The sequence below is a fragment of the Myotis myotis genome, unplaced genomic scaffold (assembly GCF_014108235.1).
Source record: "Myotis myotis isolate mMyoMyo1 unplaced genomic scaffold, mMyoMyo1.p scaffold_m19_p_2, whole genome shotgun sequence".
Lineage (NCBI taxonomy): Eukaryota > Metazoa > Chordata > Mammalia > Chiroptera > Vespertilionidae > Myotis > Myotis myotis.
In genome coordinates this window covers 148966912-148981349 of record NW_023416324.1, presented here as the reverse complement: position 1 = coordinate 148981349, position 14438 = coordinate 148966912, and positions in this window count along the sequence as shown.

Below are 14438 nucleotides of genomic sequence, written 5' to 3'. Positions count from 1 at the left end.
ACTAGAGCTACCTCATTCTGATAAGGAAGCTGCTAAATGAAGATAGCTGCAGGGTCTTTTTAAACTCAGAGACAGAGTTAGCCCAAAAAGGGCTAAAGCACTGCAGTTAGTTGGAAAAGGCTTTGCCAATTGGGGCCAGGCATTCTGCACCCTCCCCAGAGTTTCTGAGGCTAAGGAAAGAGGAGTCACTTTGCATCGCAGGATAACAAGTGACAAAAATTATTAACTACATCAACTCAGCATATAAGTACTAGGGCCTCCTCATAGAATATCTGATTACTAAATTTTGAAGATTTACATAATTTATAAATACTATGAAATAGCAAAATTTAAGCTGGCAGTGTGTTTATTTATATCCCCAATTAAAACTGAAAAAATTCTAAGCCTAGTTGATTATCAGAGTCACTGGAAGGTTTTAATAAACAGAGATTCCTGGCTAGAGATTGTTATCCAGTAGGTCTCATAGCTTTGTGTTTTTAAAAATCCACACTATAAAAAAAAAAAAAATCCACACTATTTACTTTGGTGTTAAATCATGTTTGGAATTCCCAGAACTGAATATCACTACTAGTAATCCAAATTACCAGAATTTCAGGTATCCTATATAATAAAAGGGTAATATGCAAATTGACCTTAACAGCAGAACTACCTGGAATGACCGGTCACTATGACGTACACTGACCACCAGGGAGCAGATGCTCAACACTGGCCAGTGCAGTGGTGGTGGTGGAAGCCTCTCTTGCCTCCATGGCAGAGCTAAGGATGTCTGACTAACGCCTAAGCCAGCAGGTGGACATTTCCCAAGGGCTACTGGACTGTGAGAAGGCACAGGCCGGGCTAAGGAACCCTCCTCCCCGCCCCTGAGTGCACAAATTTTCATGCACCAGGCCTCTAGTAGTTTATAACAGTGTTTCTCAAATTCATATATATCATGTAGAAATCTTATTAAAATATAGATTCTAATTGGTATCCCTGGGTTAGAAAGAGATTCTACATTTCTAACAAGCTTTCAGGGGAAGCTGTCACTGCTGATCTGTAAATACAATTTGGGGCAGCTGCAATAGACTAACCCCTAGACTACTTCTCATTCATGGAAAGCCCAACATGAATTGGATGGCCCTCCTCTATCTCATAGCCATGTCATTTAGAAATTTTGGCTCCAAAGTTACCAGAATAGGAGATGAATAAGATGGAAGTGGCACCATGGCTTTTAAAGGTCTCAATTTGGAAGCAACATATGACATTTGCCTACCATATAAGCCTGATTGAACTGCATAGGAGGCTGGGAAATGCAGAGGAGCACATGAAATTGGTGAGATTAGTGGCCTCTGCACAGGGATCTAATATTGGATTGTATTAAACTAACAAATTTCAGTGTTTACCGGATAGATGTTTGATTTTATCTTCATTAATTTTATTTGAATCTACAACAGAATAGAATCACATCTCCTTGATTTACTTGGCTCCATAGAGTGATTATCTTATTAAAGATCCAAAGCTCAGGAAATGCCATGATAATATGTTACATTATTGCATTGTGCATAAAATTATATTCTGTTTAATTATAGCATCTATATTCAGGAACATATTTTTATATAAAATAAAAAGTACTAAAAGCAGCAAATTTCCAGTAAGTGTGTCATGGGATCATTGTGGACTCGTTAATAGGCCTGTAAATACAGAAAGCAGGTAAGTGGTATCATCAAACACAGCATGATTCTCCTCAACTGCTCTGTCCAGCCTGCATCCCTCCACTGTCCTGCATACGCACCTGTTTCCATCCTCTTTTGACAACTAGCACTCGAGATGTCCTTTCTAGCTCTCTAGCCATTGGTAAGTAACTTAACTTTGAGTCTCAGTATCAGTATGTGTAATGTGAGAATTTAATAAACTATATCTCATAGGGTTGTTGTAATAATGAAATAGTCATTCAATAAATATTATCCACTTAAAAACAGATTAAGAATAAAATTAAAAAGAATTACAAGCAGAAAAAAAGGTAGAATTGAGTGTATTTTTTGGGGGGGGTTGCATGCTCTGAATTTTATTAAGCCTTCGTTTCACAAGTTGATGTTTATAAGTATCTTATATAATAAAGAGCTAATATGCTAATTAAACCAAACAGCAGAACGACATTCCAGACGCCATTCCGGACGAAGCTGGAGCTGCAAAGGCCAGTCAAGGCAGCCGGGCCTGTGTGGGCCAAGCCCCTTGCACAAATTTCCTGCATTGGGCCTCTAGTGAATATTATAAATATAGGAAATGTTGAGACTGTTGTGAAATCTTTGTTTTTAATGATGTGTCGATAAGAAGTTATTTTCTAAAGATATAAAAACACACACAAAAAAGGACTAACTTCTGGCTAGAATTAAGAGATTTCACTCATATGTGGACTCTAATGAACAAATAAGCAAAATAGAAAAAGGCTCATAGAGAACTAACAGACAGGAGGGAGGTTGCAGGGATGGGTGAAAAAGGTAAAAGGATAAACAAACAAACAAACAAACAAAACACACACAACAACCCAAAAAACAATAGTATAGACACAGATAACAATATGGTGATTACCAGAGGGAAAGGAGGTAGTAGAGGGTAAAGAGGGGATAAATATGGTAGAAGGAGACTTGACTTGGGGTGGTGAACACACAATATAATATACAGTTGATGTATTATAGAATTGTACACCTGAAACCTATATAATTTATTAACCAATGTCACCCTAATAAATTTAATTTAAAAAAGAGATAATATCATTGTAACAAACCTCTTTTGTGAAATCTTCAACCTGGAGATTAATGGATCCAGGAGATCCTCACTGGTGAGTGAAAAATTAGTTCTAATGAAACAGACAATCTCTTAGTGCCCCTTATGCAGTATGATTCTATATTAAATGCAACATTTTGATCACAGGTTCTCATTATTTTTCTCCAAAGTTTAAGATTATTTTTACACAAGCATAGTGCCTCTTTTTGTCTTGCTTTCAAAAGCTTGTCATAACAGCTATGCAGGAAGTTGATTCTCAATATATACTTACTAGAGGCCCAGTGCAGGGATTCGTGCACCAGTGGGGTCCCTCAGACTGGCCTGCACCCTCTCGCAATCTGGCACCCCTCAGGGGATGTCAGACTGCCAATTTTGGCATGATCCCCACAGGCCAGGCTGAGGGACCCCACTGGTGCACAAATCCATGCACCGGGCCTCTAGTATGCATATAAGATCTTTGGTTAATCTCTTCCCACTGTCCCTACTCGCCCCTTCCCTCTGAGATTCATCAGTCTGTTCCATGTTTCCATGACTGTGTGTTGAGCATCTGCCACCTGGTGGTCAGTGCGTGTCATAGCTACCAGTTTAATGGTCTAATGGTTGAACGGTCACTTAGGCTTTTACTAGTATATATAGAGATTGGTTATAATAAGCTATGTTATTTCGGATGTACATTTTATCTGATTTCTCTCTGACAGAGTTTTTAACTTTTGGGAGGTCATAGAACACTTTAAGAATTTTTAAAAGTTATAAACTCCATCTTCTCTAGAAAAATTCACATTATGTGTATAGATAAAATGTTATAGGCAATTTCAGGAGGTTCATAAATCTCCAGTGCCATGGTATGGATTCCCTGCCGCATAGTAGTAACTACATGTTAACTTCCTAAAATTTATCAATAAATGCTATTAACATGCAAAAATGAAGCATGTAATCTCACACATGCACATGGGATGACTGGAAAGACTAGGGAAGTCCATAATAGGCTTCCTCTTATACTTTCCAAGAACTTTGGTCTCTGGCACACTTTCCCTAAGAAGACGGATTTGCTGTTTTCATTACCCACTTCCCTGATGCTGCCAAATAAAGTGTCATCTTTCCCCCATCATTTATCTCCTACAAGAGAATCAGCATTGTGGAGTGATGGCTTATTCATTTATACATCAGCAGCATGTTGTGCAGCAGATGCTACATAATATATACTTTTCAACTGTGAAATATAAGCTACATCGATCAACTTTTTCCTTCTTTTCTTTCTTCTTTCTTCCTTCCTTTCTTTCTCTTTCTTCTTTCTTTCTTTCTTTCTTTCTTTCTTTCTTTCTTTCTTTCTTTCTTTCTTTCTTTCTTTCTTCCTTCCTTCCTTCCTTCCTTCCTTTCTTTGTTTTTTGGTATTACATGTAATTCCAGTCCATCAGAACCAGAATAAGCAGAACATTCTAAATCACCACCTCATCAGCCCCTTTCCTTCCAGAGCATGCCTGACTCAGCATGGAATAAATATTAATATTAATTAAATTAAATTAAATTTTATTTAATATACTTGTCACAGTTCCTCTGACAAAGCAGCTATTAATAAGGTATTCTGAAACAAAAAAATGAACTATTTGAACTTGTATTAAAATTGGAGTTAACAGAAATAAGTGAGAAGCCTTATACAGAGAGGCAAACACAATTATGCCCAATCAAACCCAATTAAGGTCCCAGGCTGAGGTTTCCATTTCTCGCAGAAACTTGGAATAAAGTTGTGTTTGGCATGGGAGTGCCACTTAGAGTCTCAGGAGGAGAAAAGTTGGAAATTAGAAAGGAAAGCACTGTTGGATTTGGAGTCAAATGATCAGAAAAAATACAAAACACCCAATTAAATTTGCATTTCAGGTTAACAACAAATAAATTTTTAATAGGAGTATGTCCCAAATATTGTCTGGAACATATTTATACAAAAACACCTGAAATTAAATTTAACAAGGCATCCTCTATTTTTATTTACATAATCTGGCAACCCCAATTTGGTGGCAAATATCTCACAGAAAAGAAAAAGAAATCCATGCAGCATCACCATTTTCAGTCATTCAGTCATTTGTTATGAGAAACATTTTAACAACTTCATTTTGCATTTTTATTAACCACTAGGAGCCCAGTGAGGGATTCAAAATGGGGAGGCGCCACCCACCCTCGAGTCCAGTCGCCCTGCCTCGCTCCCTGGGCCCTGCCTTGCTCCCTGGGCCACACAGCAGCTGTGGCTGCTGCCACTCCAGCCCTGCCTCCCTCTAGGGCCCTTGAAGCAGCCATGGCCGCTGCTGATCAGGCCCTCCCCCAGCTTAGGTACACGGAGGCCCCTGCCGCCCCTCCCCCAATGCTGCACTTGCAACCTCCTCCTGTCCCGTGGACCCATTACGGCGTCCTGGTTAATTAGCATATTTCTCTATTTTTATATATATAGATGTCCCAAAGACATTACTTTTACTTCTAAATCATTGGGTCTTTCTGATGGCAACCAGTAACTCCTCACATCTTTTACATTTGTGGTAATGGCATTTGTAGGAAACATAACATTCTCATCAGTTCTGTTTATCTCTTTTTTTATCCTAATGGGTTGTTTACAAGGAGGAGTGGCTGTTGCTTCAGAGCTTTCCTCCTTGCTGGCATGTGCTGTGAGGGGAAACCAGCTGTCATCCTGTGGTGTCAGGTTGTGGGAAGAGTAGACAGTCCCCTCCCTGAAAGGAGAAAGGCCCCCAGAGGTCAGCAAAGGCTGACACCTGTTGAGTTTTGATAGTGTTCCAAAGTGAAGCCAAAAGGCCTTTCCCTGCTATTTATATAGGGAAAGGACAAAAGGGTCTTAAAATCTTGAGACAGCTGATCAAGCCAGAGCACAGTCACATCTTGGTGAAAGGGAACAGATGTAGCTTCTGAGGAGCTATGTATAGGATCATCCTGGGAGTTCTCCTCAAAATGATGGATGCGGAGCTTCGGCACATGTGTCAACTCTCCACAGGTCATTGCATGGCTGTCTCTCTGGTGTTTGGTTTCCATATGAACCAAATAGTCCGGATTTACTTTACCCTAGTGATTTGGGCAACACGACATTTCAGTGGTATTTCATTCTAAATTTGAATCGGATTGCTGAACTATTAATCCCTTTCCCTGCCAGGGGTGGTGGTCTTAGTGGTGTTTTGAGAAAACAAACAAAGGTCAAAAAGCACATGAGGGTCCAGTGACCAAAATTAGACTATTTTAGTAAAGTATTTGTGACACTGTTTAGTCTAATTTTTTTTTGTCAATATCTGCTTGGCTGTCCCAGATATGACTAATACCATCTTAAGGCCAATATATATTGTAGGTTGCCAAGAAACATTTTTAGGCTTGAAAATAACCAGGACCTTCCCATTGTTGAGATTCCTCAGGACATGAAGTTAGGGTCACATCTGCTTCAAAGCAGAATCTGGTACAAGCATGATCAAGGTTTCCTCCTGCATTGAGCCTCACTGAAAGCTGAATTACACTCAATGGCTCTAAAACATGTGGAAGAGCCATTGGCATCATTCCACTGAAGGAGGATCACATCATGGCCCTTTGTGACTAGCTTTTTAACCTTATTTCCCACTGTTCCCTGGCATATATCTGATATTACTGCATGCCTTTGCACCATATTCTTTGTCATTGTCACTGCATAGAAATCATACCTACCAGCACCATAAGCATTTTCCCTGACTTTTTAACTAGACAAACTCATTTTCTCAAGGCCCATATCAAATATCACTTCTTTTTAGTGTACCCATGGGCCTTGGGTCTAGGCTGTAGTAACCCTGGACATAAGATAGGCTGGTCTTAGGGACATGTGTTATATGGGGCAGCACAGGTGGGTAGAAAACCAAAATGGTTAAAAGGAACCCAAATTAATTTAAATTTGGCATTGGAGAGATAGATAACACCACCGTGTCAAATAGCAAAGGAAGAACAGATTAAGTTGTAAGATTGATAGCTAAGAGCAAATAGAATGAGTTTTGAGGGGTGACTGACTCAGGAAATCCTGAATTAGTGCTGGAGTGTCTTTTTGTATGTGGTATATGGTATAGAGCCAACAGGAGATCGCAAAGTCCTCCTCGACCAATCACAATTTGTTGTTTCACATATTGAGTCTGTCTTCCCTCTGATGTCATATTCTAGCTCAAGAGTCCTTTTTCCCCCTATATTGTCATGATATCTACCATAATTCAAGATATGTCGTAGGTGTTCATTGTTTGCTGATTTATTGCTAATGGATCTGCAACTTTTTCAATGGGCAGTGTAGGTTTCTGACTTGTCCTTTAGGGATAGTTTTTACTCCTTACCTGTGTCATCAGGCAGTGGTGATGACTGATGCCCAAGGATTGTATGACAATGAGAATGTTGGGAGTACCATTTCATAGACTGTCATTATGCCTCCTGCTCCAAGGGATAAAAATATGCTTTATCATAAAAAATGTGGAATCAAATTCACCTCTTTCCCTGCCTACATGAAAAGCCAATTCCAAAGAAGTATAGGACACAAACTAAATAGAGCTGTGATTCCTGCTTCAACATCAGCAATACAATGAATCCAAGTTCACTTAAAGACTCAAGGGATTATTGCTAGGGTATATATGTATGGAATTAATATTAAGGCTAAGTAAGACATGGGAAGTTGAAAATAAAGAGAACAAGTTCGATAGCTTTGTTCTGGTGGGAGAAAGAAGGAGGATGAGTTATAAGCTGTGAGAAACATGATGTTTTATTGCCTCCATGAGCCATCCTCACCTTCTCATGGATTTTTTTCTAATTTGTGAGAAGTGGCTCACCTGTCCAAATTTCAAATGATGGACTGGGAAACGGAAGCATGGGGAAAATTATACTTTTAATAACACTCTTGAGAGCGGGCGTCCATTGTACAGGAACACACGTGGGGCAGGGAACATAGCCTATTTTTTAGTCTTTCCTTCGATTCCTCATTGGCTAAGTCCTGTGATAGCACCTGTTTCTTAATACATCTCCTAGGTCTTGCTGTCTCCCATTGGGCCATTTAAAATGTTGGGCTGAGATTTTTCTAGCTGTCTCCACCTCCCTTTGTTTAGGGGAATCTTGCTGGAAAATGTGCTATCAGCCATGTGCATAGCTCTCATACCCGATCCCCACCCCCCACATCCTGCTTGCTCTGGGGAAAGTAACCACCTGGCCACATGCTATTTCTTTTCTATGAAGTTGAATTAGCGACATGTTTCTTACATAATTTACTGCCTGTTTTCCAAAGGCCAAAGACACCAAAATCCAATTTAGTGAAATCAGGATTGCTCTTGATTTTCTGTACCTTAGGACCTCACTACTTAAAGTGTGTTCCTAAGGCCAGCAGCATTGGCATCACCTGGGAGCTTGATGCAAAATCTCAGGTCCCACCCCAGGCCTACTAAATAAGCATCTGTATTTTAACAATATCCTCAGGCAAGGTATATGCAATTATTAAATTTTGAGAAGCTCTGACATAGGGCAAGCAACACATGGAGTATTAGCTTTCAAGAGAATGCACACTAATTGACAACAGCCAATATATGGAAACAATCCAACAGATAGATGGATGGATAAAGAAAATGTGATATATAAGTACAATAAAATATTCAACTGGTAATAAAGAAGAAAATCTTGCCATTTGTGACAACATGGATGAACCAGTGGAATTTATGCTAAGACAAATAAGTTAGTCACAAAAGGACAAATACTACATGATTTCATTTATATGAGATATTTCAAGTAGTCAAACTCACAGAAGTTGAGAATACAATAGTGGTTACCAGAGACTGGGAGTAGGTGAAATGGGAAATGATTGTTCAATGGATATAAAGTTTCAGTTATGCTAGGTGAATAAGTTCTAGAAATCTGCTGTGTAACATAGTGCTTATAATTAACAAATACACTATTATGTACCTCAAATTTTGTTAAGAAGGTAGAGATCTCATGTTCCTAACACCTTCACACACAACAACAACAAAGTGACATAAGGAAACTTTTGTAGGTGTTGGATATGTCAATTACCTTTATTTTGGTGATGGTATCATGGGTGTTTGCATGTGTCCAACTCATCTCAGTATACACATTAAATATGTGCAGTTTTTTGTATATCAATTATACTTCAATAAAGCTGTTCATAGAGAGAAAGAATCCACACTCAGGCATTTTAAAATTATTCAGGAGAATAATGTCCCCATTCACTGGTGTCCCCACATGAGTTCTGGCTTGAACCCTCTATCATCATGCTATCATTGTAGTCAGCTAAATCTATACTAATAAAAGACAAACATGCAAATTGACTGTACCTTTGCTATGCCTTAAGCCACGCCCACCAGCCAATCAGAGCGACTATATGCAAATTAACCCAGCCAAGATGGTGGCCAGCAGCCACGAAGCTGGAGCAAGCAGGAGACTTGGTTGCCCCAATGATGGAGGAAGCCAAGCTTCCCACCTGCCGCGGCCGGCTCTGAGCTCCACTCAAAACAACAAAATTTCAATTATAGAAGGTAAATAAACCCCAGATACCTGCTTTCAGCAGGCCGTGGCCATGGAGCTGGAGCGAGCAGGAGGCTTTGGTTGGCCCTGGCGATGGAGGAAGCCAAGCTTCCCTCCCACCGGCCCTGGCCGGCTCTGAGCTCCTCTCAAGGCTACAAAGTTTCAATTATAAAAGGTAAATAAATCCCAGAACAGAAAAAAAGAAAAAAAAAAAAAAAGGAGAGGCTGGGAGTTTCCATCGCCGGGGGTTCTTGGCCAGCCTGAAAACAGCCCTCAGCCCCTCACCCAGGCTGGCCAAACCTCCATGGGGTGAGGGTCCCCACTGGGGGGGGGGGCTTAACCAGCCTGCAAACAGCCATCAGCCTCTCACCCAGGCTGGCCAGGCACCCCAGTGGGGACCACCATCCTGAAGGGGGTGTGACCAGCCTGCAAACACCCATCAGCCCCTCACCCAGGCTGGCCAGGCACCCCAGTGGGGACCACCATCCTGAAGGGGGTGTGACCAGCCTGCAAACACCCATCAGCCCCTCACCCAGGCTGGCCAGGCACCCCAGTGGGACCCCCACCCTGATCCTGGACACCCTTCAGGGCAAACCAGCCTGTCCCCACCCAGGCACCAGGCCTCTATCCTAAATAATAAAAGGGTAATATGCAAACTGACCCTAACAGCAGAACAACTGGGAATGACTGGTCACTATGACACACACTGACCACCAGGGGGCAGATGCTCAATGCAGGAGCTGCCCCCTGGTGGTCAGTGCACTCCCACAGGGGGAGCTCTGCTCAGCCACAAGCCAGGCTGATGGCTGCCAGTACAGCGGTGGTGGTGGGAGCCTCTCCCACCTCCTCAGCAGCGCTAAGGATGTCCAACTGCTGCTTAGGCCTGATCACCGCTGGCAAGTGGGCATCCCCCAAGGGTTCCCGGGCTGCCAGAGGGATGTCTGATTGCCATCTTAGGCCCAATCCGCCAGGGAGTGGGCCTAAGCCAGCAGGTGGTCATCCCCGAGGGGTCCTGACTGTGAGAGGGCACAGGCCAGGCTGAGGGACCCCGCCCTCCCCTCGCCCCCCGCTGAGTGCACAAATTTTTGTGCACCGGGCCTCTAGTAATATTAATAAAAGGAAAGAAAGCAAAGGGAAGTCAGGCATTATAAGCATGGTTACCTGGGAAGCTGGCCCAGGAAACTACAGCCCCAAGGAACTGCAGTATTTTTCCTCCCAGGGGATTAACACCCCTCCCTTCCCCCATCTGCTACTGGATTGTTGAGGGGAGAAGCGGAAGTTGGAGTGGTGCAGGGGAGGGGCTTGCCTGTGGGTTTAGCTAGCCTGAGGAACAATGGATTGGCTAGGGAGTGGACCCTACTGCAAGCATATGAAATCTTGGAAGGGTAATTGGTTGGTTTGAAGATGCTCCTGGTTAAAAGTCCCCAAAGTTCCCTCGAGCTTTTTCTCTCTTGCTCCCTGACCCACATTCACCCATGTGTTTGCCCATTTTACTCCATAGCCATGTGGCTACATGTAATGGACTACAGCTGGAAACACAAGCTAAGCTAGCCAGATGCTAGACTGGACTTTCACAGGGGTCGCCTAAATACATCCTGCATATCAGATATTTACATTACGATTCATAACAGTAGCAAAATTACAGTTATGAAGTAGCAACGAAAATAATTTTATAGTTGGGGGTCACCACAACATGAGGAACTGTATTAAAGGGTCGAGGCATTAAGAAGGTTGAGAACCACTGCCTTAGATATTTTCTCTTTCTGTAGCAGTTATTCAGTGTTCTTGGGTTGCAGGCAGAAGGGGAATATTTGAATTCTTTGTCAAGATAATTGACACTTTTCCCATATACTTTCATTTGGAGGAGAAACAATGAAGAGAAAACCTTTTGGCCTGTCCTGTCCTGACTAGTACATGAACAAAAATTACCCTTTTAAGGGGAGATCGCCAGCCCTCTGCACTCTCCACTGTGCCCCCAGGAGGCTGACTTCTAGGGATTGTATTAGCTAGGCTTCCTTGCCTTCTACTTTCTAGGTGGATTTGGCCAATAAATGGCACACTAAGGACCCCACAAGGATGAGAAGAAAAAGAGATTTAGGTATTTATGTTCTCTATTCCCCTACAGCTCCTCCTTTTGCCCCTTTAGCCCTAAGGATAGAAATAGCTTTGTACTATTGCTAGCATCTAAATGTTTCACCATGCATTATAGGTTAACTTGATTCTACACACACCTTTGCAAATAGTGTCTTCATTAAAGTTTCCTCAATTCTTCTTTGAGTAGTCCCGTCTGTGTCCTGCTGAGACCCTGACTAATTGTGTCACATTGTTTTCTCTGATTTCCCAGCTTAGTTCAAAGAAGCACAATTTAGCACACTATAGTTTCCTGTTACTTTCATTAGAAAACCTCTCACACATCACCTCTTTGGCCTCTTCTGCAAGTGACTCAGCGCTCTGAGTCAGTGTTTCTCTAATTATAATGACTGCATACTAATCACCTGGGAGATTTTGTTACAATGCAGATTCTGACTCAGAAGTCACAGGTTGGGCCTGAAATCCTTGATTTCTAAAAAGCTCAGGTATTGCCAGTGCTCTGGTCCACAGACCACACTTTGGGGATCTAATTTAAACCATGAAGACCAAGAATTATGGAGGAGAGCAATGATTCTCAAAATGTAATTAGTCCTAGACTAGCAGCATCAGTAACGCCTGAGAACAAGCCTGTTAAAAACGCAAAGTCTGGGTCCCCATCCAAGATCTACTGAATCAGAAGATCTGGAGTTGGAGCTTAGCAATATTGGTGTTAGCAAGCTCCCCTAAATTTGAGAACTACTGAAGTAGAAGATAGTGTACTTGCAATAACTATTTTTGAGACATCATTATGCAAATAATACTCAGAATAAATCTACTCAATAGAGTATCTATATTATTCTGGAAATCGACATTAGCACATTGACAGAATTTTGAGTTTCTGCTTTCGTCATACATAACACCATGAAGGAAAAGAACATTACCAATCAATGTGTTTTTTGGTTTGTTTTTTAAGTTTATTTTTATTGATTTCAGAGAGGAGAGGGAGAGGGAGAGAGATAGAAACATCAATTATGAGAGAGAATCATTGGTTATCTGCCTCCTGCATGGACCCACTGGGGATCTAGTTCACAATCCAGGTATGTGCCCTGACTGGGAATTGAACCATGACCTCCTGGTTCATAGGTTGTTGCTCAACCACTGAGCCATGCTGGCTGGACACCAATCAATGTGTTTTGAAGATAATAAAGTATCTAAAGTTATAGCATATTTCAATCATACTTATATTAACATGCAAGACTGTGCTAAATGCTATAAGAAAGACAAAAATAAGTCAGTTTTTGGAAGTTACAGTTTCATTAAGAGTTGGCTGAGGCTACTGCAAGGCTGCTCTCTAGGATTTAAACTATAAAATCAACACAAAACAATCAGAAGACTGTGAAAAAGAAGCTGAGATGAAATGTTTCCTGGACTTAAAGAAAGATGGACAAGAATCACTTGATTCTTGCTAAAGGAGAGCCACAGAGATAAACAGTTGTCTGATTTATCTCTGCTGTGAAGCTGCTTTTGACACAAGTGCCTTTTGTATCAAGCGTTTGAATAACAGCATTGCTATGGTTACATGCCCACCAAGCAAATTTCTGGCTTTTGCTATCCCCATTGGTATATACACCGAGGAAGAATATGCACTTAAATGACCAGTTCACTGGACAGTTGATCTCAATCAAAATCAACATAATGGTATTCTGGGCTCATGTTTATACTCTTGTGAGTTTAGAAACTGAGTGGGTTTGGTTGACTCTGGAACACTAACAAGACAGAATTTCTAGATAATGAGGCTACATTCACTGACTAGACCACCGCAAATTCTCTACTATAATGCCACCTATACAGTAACTGTGTGGATAACCTCTGTAGGTGCTATCCATTTCAATAATTCCCCCTTTAAACATTTGGAAATTATAGGAATTCCTATCAAAGAGATATGTCTAAAAAAGTTCAAAGGAAAAATTGAACACATCACATTGGTGTGGAAGCTAAGGAAGATTAATAAAGCTTAAAGAATAGGTAGAAATTTCTATTAAAATACAATTCACGCCAAAACCGGTTTGGCTCAGTGGATAGAGCGTCAGCCTGTGGACTGAAGGGTCCCAGGTTCGGTTCCGGTCAAGGGCATGTACCTGGGTTGCGGGCACTTCCCCAGTGGGGGATGTGCAGGAGGCAGCTGATTGATGTTTCTGACTCTCTATCTCTCTCCCTTCCTCTCTGTAAAAAATCAATAAAAATATATTTAAAAAAAAATACAATTCACATACCATAAAGTTCACCCTTTTATAGTATACAATTTAGCAACACTTTAAGCTGTACAACCATTTTTTACTTCCATTATTCAATTCCAGAACACTTTGATGACCCCTATAAAGAAACCCCATACCCATTAGGAGTCACTCCCCAACTCTTCTCTCACCTGACAATCATTATCTACTTTCTGTCTCTCTTTATATGACTATTCAGGAAATCCTATCTAACAATAGACAAACATGGTAATTGACAGTACCTTTGCACGCCTCCCATTGGCTAATCAGCACAATATGCAAATTAACCACCAACAAAGATGGAGGCTAATTTGCATACTGCAGGCAGGGAGGGACAGCGCAGCCGCCAGTGCGAGCCGTCATCCTGGACTGCAGGCCACCCCCAGAAGCTGCTCAGAAGCTGGCTATCGGAGGGAGATGGGGGTCCCCTGCTTAGGCCTGACACCTCTGGCGGAGGCATCAGGCCTGTGCAAGGGGCCGATCCAGCGATAGGAGGGTGATGGAGGACAATGCCTCTGGCTGAGGCATCAGGCCTGGGTGGGGGGCCGAGCCGGCGATCGGTGTGAACTACAGAGGGAACACCTTTTCTGACCGCTCACTGGCTAAGCTACCTGTATACCACTGCTAATATTCTTAGTAACTTGGATAATAAGAATCCAAAAAGGTGATCTAGGGTTTTTCACCACACTCCTGGTGAAAAAAACGAAGGTCCGCTGCTGGAGGGCTAAGAAATGTCATATCTTGCCCTAGGTGGTTTGGCTCAGTGGATAATGCCTTGGCCTGCTGATGGCAGGTCTAAGTTCAATTCTGACCAAGGGCATG